The following is a 12,162-nucleotide window of genomic DNA, read 5'->3' on the forward strand; positions in this document are numbered from 1 at the left end:
TATCTACCAATAGACATTATACACTATCTATCAATAGACATTATACACTATCTATCAATAGACATTATACACTATCTATCAATAGATATTATACACTATCTACCAATAGACATTATACACTATCTACCAGTAAACATTATACACTATTTACCAATAGGCATTATACGCTATATATCAATAGACATTATACACTATCTATCAATAGACATTATACACTATATATCAATAGACATTATACACTATCTACCAATAGACATTATACACTATCTACCAATAGACATTATACACTATCTACCAATAGACATTATACACTATCTATCAATAGACATTATACACTATCTATCAATAGACATTATACACTATCTATCAATAGACATTATACACAATCTATCAATAGACATTATACACTATATATCAATAGACATTATACACTATCTACCAATAGACATTATACACTATCTACCAATAGACATTATACACTATCTACCAATAGACATTATACACTATCTACCAATAGACATTATACACTATCTACCAATAGACATTATACACTATCTATCAATAGACATTATACACTATCTATCAATAGACATTATACACTATCTACCAATAGACTTTATACACTATCTATCAATAGACATTATACACTATCTATCAATAGACATTATACACTATCTATCAATAGACATTATACACTATGTATCAATAGACATTATACACTATCTACCAATAGACATTATACACTATCTACCAATAGACATTATACACTATCTACCAATAGACATTATACACTATCTATCAATAGACATTATACACTATCTACCAATAGACATTATACACTATCTACCAGTAGACATTATACACTATCAATAGACATTATATACTATCTAACAATAGACATTATACACTGTCTATCAATAGACATTATACACTATCTACCAATAGACATTATACACTATCTATCAATAGACATTATACACTATCTACCAATAGACATTATACACTATCTATCAATAGACATTATACACTATCTACCAATAGACATTATACACTATCTATCAATAGACATTATACACTATCTACCAATAGACATTATACACTATCTATCAATAGACATTATACATTATCTACCAATATACATTATACACTATCTACCAATAGACATTATACACTATCTACCAATAGACATTATACACTATCTACCAGTAGACATTATACACTGTCTATCAATAGACATTATATACTATCTACCAATAGACATTATACACTGTCTATCAATAGACATTATACACTATCTACCAATAGACATTATACACTATCTATCAATAGACATTATACACTATCTACCAATAGACATTATACACTATCTATCAATAGACATTATACACTATCTACCAATAGACATTATACACTATCTATCAATAGACATTATACACTATCTACCAATAGACATTATACACTATCTATCAATAGACATTATACACTATCTACCAATATACATTATACACTATCTACCAATAGACATTATACACTATCTACCAATAGACATTATACACTATCTACCAGTAGACATTATACACTGTCTATCAATAGACATTATATACTATCTACCAATAGACATTATACACTGTCTATCAATAGACATTATACACTATCTACCAATAGACATTATACACTATCTACCAGTAAACATTATACACTATTTACCAATAGACATTATACGCTATATATCAATAGACATTACACACTATCTACCAATAGACATTATACACTATCTACCAATAGACATTATACACTATCTACCAATAGACATTATACACTATCTATCAATAGACATTATACACTATCTATCAATAGACATTATACACTATCTACCAATAGACTTTATACACTATCTATCAATAGACATTATACACTATCTATCAATAGACATTATACACTATCTATCAATAGACATTATACACTATGTATCAATAGACATTATACACTATCTACCAATAGACATTATACACTATCTACCAATAGACATTATACACTATCTACCAATAGACATTATACACTATCTATCAATAGACATTATACACTATCTACAAATAGACATTATACACTATCTACCAGTAAACATTATACACTATTCACCAACAGACATTATACACTATCTACCAATAGACATTATACACTATCTATCGATAGACATTATACACTATCTACCAATAGACATTATACACTATCTACCAATAGACATTATAGACTATCTATCAATAGACATTATAGACTATCTACCAATATACATTATACACTATCTACCAATAGACATTATACAATATCTACCAATAGACATTATACACTATCTACCAGTAGACATTATACACTATCTACCAATAGACATTATACACTATCTACCAATAGACATTATACACTATCTACCAATAGACATTATACACTATCTACCAATAGACATTATACACTATCTACCAATATACTTTATACACTATCTATCAATAGACATTATACACTATCTATCAATATACATTATACACTATCTATCAATAGACATTATACACTATCTATCAATAGACATTATAGACTATCTATCAATAGACATTATACACTATCTACCAATAGACATTATACACTATCTACCAATATACATTATACACTATCTACCAATAGACATTATACAATATCTACCAATAGACATTATACACTATCTACCAATAGACATTATACACTATCTACCAATAGACATTATACACTATCTACCAATAGACATTATACACTATCTACCAATAGACATTATACACTATCTACCAATAGACATTATACACTTTCTATCAATGAACATTATACACTATCTACCAATATACTTTATACACTATCTATCAATAGACATTATACACTATCTATCAATATACATTATACACTATCTATCAATAGACATTATACACTATCTATCAATAGACATTATACACTATCTACCAATAGACATTATACACTATCTACCAATAGACATTATACACTATCTACCAATAGACATTATACACTATCTATCAATAGACATTATACACTATCTATCAATAGACATTATACACTATCTATCAATAGATATTATACACTATCTACCAATAGACATTATACACTATCTACCAGTAAACATTATACACTATTTACCAATAGGCATTATACGCTATATATCAATAGACATTATACACTATCTATCAATAGACATTATACACTATATATCAATAGACATTATACACTATCTACCAATAGACATTATACACTATCTACCAATAGACATTATACACTATCTACCAATAGACATTATACACTATCTATCAATAGACATTATACACTATCTATCAATAGACATTATACACTATCTATCAATAGACATTATACACAATCTATCAATAGACATTATACACTATATATCAATAGACATTATACACTATCTACCAATAGACATTATACACTATCTACCAATAGACATTATACACTATCTACCAATAGACATTATACACTATCTACCAATAGACATTATACACTATCTACCAATAGACATTATACACTATCTATCAATAGACATTATACACTATCTATCAATAGACATTATACACTATCTACCAATAGACTTTATACACTATCTATCAATAGACATTATACACTATCTATCAATAGACATTATACACTATCTATCAATAGACATTATACACTATGTATCAATAGACATTATACACTATCTACCAATAGACATTATACACTATCTACCAATAGACATTATACACTATCTACCAATAGACATTATACACTATCTATCAATATACATTATACACTATCTATCAATAGACATTATACACTATCTATCAATAGACATTATAGACTATCTATCAATAGACATTATACACTATCTACCAATAGACATTATACACTATCTACCAATATACATTATACACTATCTACCAATAGACATTATACAATATCTACCAATAGACATTATACACTATCTACCAATAGACATTATACACTATCTACCAATAGACATTATACACTATCTACCAATAGACATTATACACTATCTACCAATAGACATTATACACTATCTACCAATAGACATTATACACTTTCTACCAATAGACATTATACACTATCTATCAATGAACATTATACACTATCTACCAATATACTTTATACACTATCTATCAATAGACATTATACACTATCTATCAATATACATTATACACTATCTATCAATAGACATTATACACTATCTATCAATAGACATTATACACTATCTACCAATAGACATTATACACTGTCTACCAATAGACATTATACACTATCTACCAATAGACATTATACACTCTATCAATAGACATTATACACTATCTATCAATAGACATTATACACTATCTATCAATAGACATTATACACTATCTACCAATAGACATTATACACTATCTACCAGTAAACATTATACACTATTTACCAATAGGCATTATACGCTATATATCAATAGACATTATACACTATCTATCAATAGACATTATACACTATATATCAATAGACATTATACACTATCTACCAATAGACATTATACACTATCTACCAATAGACATTATACACTATCTACCAATAGACATTATACACTATCTACCAATAGACATTATACACTATCTATCAATAGACATTATACACTATCTATCAATATACATTATACACTATCTATCAATAGACATTATACACAATCTATCAATAGACATTATACACTATATATCAATATACATTATACACTATCTACCAATAGACATTATACACTATCTACCAATAGACATTATACACTATCTACCAATAGACATTATACACTATCTACCAATAGACATTATACACTTTCTACCAATAGACATTATACACTATCTATCAATGAACATTATACACTATCTACCAATATACTTTATACACTATCTATCAATAGACATTATACACTATCTATCAATATACATTATACACTATCTATCAATAGACATTATACACTATCTATCAATAGACATTATACACTATCTACCAATAGACATTATACACTATCTACCAATAGACATTATACACTATCTACCAATATACATTATACACTATCTACCAATAGACATTATACAATATCTACCAATAGACATTATACACTATCTACCAATATACATTATACACTATCTACCAATAGACATTATACACTATCTACCAATAGACATTATACACTATCTACCAATAGACATTATACACTATCTACACATAGACATTATACACTTTCTACCAATAGACATTATACACTATCTATCAATGAACATTATACACTATCTACCAATATACTTTATACACTATCTATCAATAGACATTATACACTATCTATCAATATACATTATACACTATCTATCAATAGACATTATACACTATCTATCAATAGACATTATACACTATCTACCAATAGACATTATACACTATCTACCAATAGACATTATACACTATCTACCAATAGACATTATACACTATCTATCAATAGACATTATACACTATCTATCAATAGACATTATACACTATCTATCAATATACATTATACACTATCTATCAATAGACATTATACACTATCTACCAATAGACATTATACACTATCTACCAGTAAACATTATACACTATTTACCAATAGACATTATACGCTATATATCAATAGACATTATACACTATCTATCAATAGACATTATACACTATATATCAATAGACATTATACACTATCTACTAATAGACATTATACACTATCTACCAATAGACATTATACACTATCTACCAATAGACATTATACACTATCTATCAATAGACATTATACACTATCTACCAATAGACATTATACACTATCTATCAATAGACATTATACACTATCTACCAATAGACTTTATACACTATCTATCAATAGACATTATACACTATCTATCAATAGACATTATACACTATCTACCAATAGACATTATACACTATCTACCATTAGACATTATACACTATCTACCAATAGACATTATACACTATCTACCAATAGACATTATACACTATCTACCAGTACACATTATACACTATTTACCAATAGACATTATACGCTATATATCAATAGACATTACACTATCTACCAATAGACATTATACATTATCTACCAACAGACATTATATACTATCTACCAATATACATTATACACTATCTATCAATAGACATTATACACTATCTACCAATAGACATTATACATTATCTATCAATAGACATTATACACTATCTACCAATAGACATTATACACTATCTACCAGTAGACATTATACACTGTCTATCAATAGACATTATACACTATCTACCAATAGACACTATACACTGTCTATCAATAGACATTATACACTATCTACCAATAGACATTATACACTATCTATCAATAGACATTATACACTATCTACCAGTAAACATTATACACTATTTACCAATAGACATTATACGCTATATATCAATAGACATTATACACTATCTACCAATAGACATTATACATTATCTACCAACAGACATTATACACTATCTACCAATAGACATTATACACTATTTATCAAGAGACATTATACACTATCTACCAGTAGACATTATACACTGTCTATCAATAGACATTATATACTATCTACCAATAGACATTATACACTGTCTATCAATAGACATTATACACTATCTACCAATAGACATTATACACTATCTATCAATAGACATTATACACTATCTACCAATAGACATTATACACTATCTATCAATAGACATTATACACTATCTACCAATAGACATTATACATTATCTACCAATAGACATTATACACTATCTACCAATAGACATTATACACTATCTACCAATAGACATTATACACTATCTATCAATGAACATTATACACTATCTACCAATAGACTTTATACACTATCTATCAATAGACATTATACACTATCTATCAATATACATTATACACTATCTATCAATAGATATTATACACTATCTATCAATAGACATTATGCACTATCTACCAATAGACATTATACACTATCTACCAATAGACATTATACACTATCTACCAATAGACATTATACACTATCTATCAATAGACATTATACACTATCTATCAATAGACATTATACACTATCTATCAATAGACATTATACACTATCTACCAATAGACATTTTACACTATCTATCAATAGACATTATACACTATCTATCAATAGACATTATACACTATCTATCAATAGACATTATACACTATCTACCAATATACATTATACACTATCTACCAATAGACATTATACACTATCTACCAATATACATTATACACTATCTATCAATAGACATTATACACTATCTACCAATAGACATTATACACTATCTATCAATAGACATTATACACTATCTACCAATAGACATTATACACTATCTACCAGTAAACATTATACACTATTTACCAATAGACATTATACGCTATATATCAATAGACATTACACTATCTACCAATAGACATTATACATTATCTACCAACAGACATTATACACTATCTACCAATAGACATTATACACTATCTATCAATAGACATTATACACTATCTACCAATAGACATTATACATTATCTATCAATAGACATTATACACTATCTACCAATAGACATTATACACTATCTACCAATAGACATTATACACTATCTACCAATAGACATTATACACTATCTATCAATATACATTATACACTATCTACCAATAGACATGGTGAAAGTCACACTGCAGACATAACATGGCGGCACGTTGAAATTCGAGTTTGTCGTGGTCGTCGTTTCTAATTCATCACAATTTGTAAAAAAAGTAACTAGTACTAGTAGTAGAGTTAAAAAAAAATCGGCTGCTACAACCAGCCGACGTCTTCTCGGTCAGAGATCAATTGCAGAGACGTTGTGATTGGCTTAGATGATTGTCAATTAGAACATCATTAACATAACTACCCGTTGAAAAATCGACGGGTTCCTGCAGTGTCGATAGAGAGCCATGCAGAATAAACCAGTTGGGGTGATTTCACAGTTACAGGGGATTTCGCGCTAACACCTCCATTTTGCGAAGTTTTGTATTTTATTTGAACTACAAAAATAAATTAATCGCCCCGACTGCGCCAGTCTAACTATTTACCAATATATGTCCCTACTGGATAGCGCCCTCTGTCGAGGTACTGCTTTAACCTGCAAATAAACAAAAACGTCATTCCGTTCCAGTATTGAAAAAAAAGTTGACTGAATTTTTTTTTTTGCGCTGCTTTACCTGTGTGTGATCGATTTCGATAAATCCTTGTACATTAACTGTATCACGATTCTGACATCCAATCTAAAAATTTCCCCGCCGAGAGGCACACAACTCCCCTCTCCCGCCGAGCGATACACCTGGGCGGATGATAGGACATACGTTAAGGTTGCTCAATACAGTTTCACTTAGTTTTTTAATTAGAAAAAAACAAAAATTTACATTTTGAGAAAAATGGATAAAGGAACTATTTGCGAAGATAGGCACCAGCTCAGTAATTTGCTCTATGCTAAAGCATGGGCGATAAAGAGGACACTTACTCACGTTCGGGAAACGTTATTGATCAACCTTAAGTGCAGCAGTGAGTAGAAGTAAAGCTATGTACCATGGACTATAACTAATTTACTGTAAGTAATATTCCATTAACGTGACGAAAACCACTAGAGACGCGATATGTACCGTTTATTTATTCACTACTCAATAGAAGTTTATGACTGCGTACTCTACCATATATGTTTATTGCGAAGTGTTGACAAGTTGTCAGTTTATAGTATGCACCAATAAATTAATATCTGATCCCAAACGTCAATATATTGGTACCGGAAAGATGACCGGGTGTATAGAACACATTATTGTGTCACTAGGCTATAATCAGACATTATCCTGCATTGTATGACAACTCACATCTATAAGTTAGTATCATGAAATTGTACGTTAATGAATAAATAGCATAATTTGAGTTTGAAGAGATCATCTTTGATGTTACCATGGTAATGTGCGATGTAGCATCCAGTGAGAAATACATTGTTTCCACCGCGATCGATAGGGTATATGTATGCGTATGTGCGGATGTGAGGTGATTAGTGTTTCTAGATTTGAATAATTATAACAATAAAAACAGCGATATTAAAATTATTGTAATATTAATCTTAGTTAAACTGTATAATATTTGTGTGAATTGCGTAATACCATGGCAAACACGTAGTAAATCGAACATAGTGCTGTACCAGTACTGAATATCGGGTGGACCGACTACTATCCAACGGGAAATGATAATACATTCTTCTATTCAGGTAAGTGCTCATGGAATATACTCATTATACGTTACACCATATTAATTACATGACGACGCGCGTAACCATTCAATTTCCTAATATGGTAGGATGAAAATACCCCGTAAAATACCGCAAAATTACAACACACTGTAACTTATGGCGTTATGGTGACACATGTATAATAATAGTTTAACGTAGTCGTCTGATTGGCCAAAGACATCAGCTTCTCGATAACCAAAGTTTCCACACAAAATTGGACATACAAATTTAGTACAACAAATATGAGCACTATCAAGTAATATGACATAACCATGTGCCTACGTTCTGATGTTTGTGGGTGTGATGTTTTTTAAGAGTCAAATGAGAATGCTATCTGAATTTTTTTTTTCACGAGTGATGCGATGTATCCTGCGGCCATATTTTTAAGAGCAAAGCGAGTGAAAATACATCATGGATACACCATATCACGAATAAAAATACAGCATGGGTACACCGTATCACGAGTGAAAATACAGCACGGATACACCGTATCACGAGTAACAATACAGCATGGGTACACCATATCATGAGTAAAAATACAGCATGGATACACCGTATCAGGAGTGAAAATACAGCATGGATACACCGTATCAAGAGTAAAAATACATCATGGATACACCGTATCATGAGTAAAAATACAGCATGGATACACCATATCATTTGTAAAAATAAAGCATGGATACACCGTATCATGAGTAAAAATACAGCATGGATACACCGTATCACGAATGAAAATACAGCATGGGTACACCATATCTTGAGTAAAAATACAACAAGAATACACCGTATGACGAGTGAAAATGCAGCATGGATACATCGTATCATGAGTGAAAATACAGCAACAATACACGGTATCATAAGTGAAAACACAGCATGGATACACCGTATCATGAGTAAAAATACATCATGGATACACCGTATCATGAGTAAAAATACAGCATGGATACACCGTATCATAAGTAAAAATACAGCATGGATACACCGTATCATGAGTAAAAATACAGCATGGATACACCGTATCATAAGTAAAAATACAGCATGGATACACCGTATCATGAGTAAAAATACAGCATGGATACACCGTATCATGAGTAAAAATACAGCATGGATACACCGGATCATGAGTAAAAATAGAGCATGGATACACCGTATCATGAGTAAAAATACAGCATGGATACACCGTATCATGAGTGAAAATACAGCATGGATACACCGTATCATGAGTAAAAATACAGCATGGATACACCGTATCATGAGTAAAAATACAGCATGGATACACCGTATCATGAGTAAAAATACAGCATGGATACACCGTATCATGAGTAAAAATACAGCATGGATACACCGTATCATGAGTAAAAATACAGCATGGATACACCGTATCATGAGTAAAAATACAGCATGGATACACCGTATCATGAGTAAAAATACAGCATGGATACACCGTATCATGAGTAAAAATACAGCATGGATACACCGTATCATGAGTAAAAATACAGCATGGATACACCGGATCATGAGTAAAAATAGAGCATGGATACACCGTATCATGAGTAAAAATACAGCATGGATACACCGTATCATGAGTAAAAATACAGCATGGATACACCGTATCATGAGTAAAAATACAGCATGGATACACCGTATCATGAGTAAAAATACAGCATGGATACACCGTATCAGGAGTAAAAATACATCATGGATACACCGTATCATGAGCAAATATACATCATGGATACACCGTATCATGAGTAAAAATACAGCATGGATACACTGTATCATGAGTAAAAATACAGCATGGATACACCGTATCATGAGCAAATATACATCATGGATACACCGTATCATGAGCAAATATACATCATGGATACACCGTATCATGAGTAAAAATACAGCATGGATACACAGTATCATGAGTAAAAATACAGCATGGATACACCGTATCATGAGCAAATATACATCATGGATACCCCGTATCATGAGCAAATATACATCATGGATACACCGTATCATGAGTAAAAATACAGCATGGATACACCGTATCATGAGTAAAAATACATCATGGATACACCGTATCATGAGCAAATATACATCATGGATACACCGTATCATGAGTAAAAATACAGCAAGGATACACTATATCATGAGTAAAAATACAGCATGGATACACCGTATCATGAGCAAATATACATCATGGATACACCGTATGACGAGTGAAAATGCAGCATGGATACACCGTATCATGAGTAAAAATACAGCATGGATACACCGTATCATGAGTAAAATTACAGCATGGATACACCGTATCATGAGTAAAAATACAGCATGGATACACCGTATCAGGAGTAAAAATACATCATGGATACACCGTATCATGAGCAAATATACATCATGGATACACCGTATCATGAGTAAAAATACAGCATGGATACACTGTATCATGAGTAAAAATACAGCATGGATACACCGTATCATGAGCAAATATACATCATGGATACACCGTATCATGAGTAAAAATACAGCATGGATACACCGTATCATGAGTAAAAATACAGCATGGATACATCGTATCAGGAGTAAAAATACATCATGGATACACCGTATCATGAGCAAATATACATCATGGATACACCGTATCATGAGTAAAAATACAGCATGGATACACTGTATCATGAGTAAAAATACAGCATGGATACACCGTATCATGAGCAAATATACATCATGGATACACCGTATGACGA

Source organism: Saccoglossus kowalevskii, chromosome 3 (assembly GCF_978046115.1).
Source record: "Saccoglossus kowalevskii chromosome 3, keSacKowa6.1, whole genome shotgun sequence".
NCBI lineage: Eukaryota > Metazoa > Hemichordata > Enteropneusta > Harrimaniidae > Saccoglossus > Saccoglossus kowalevskii.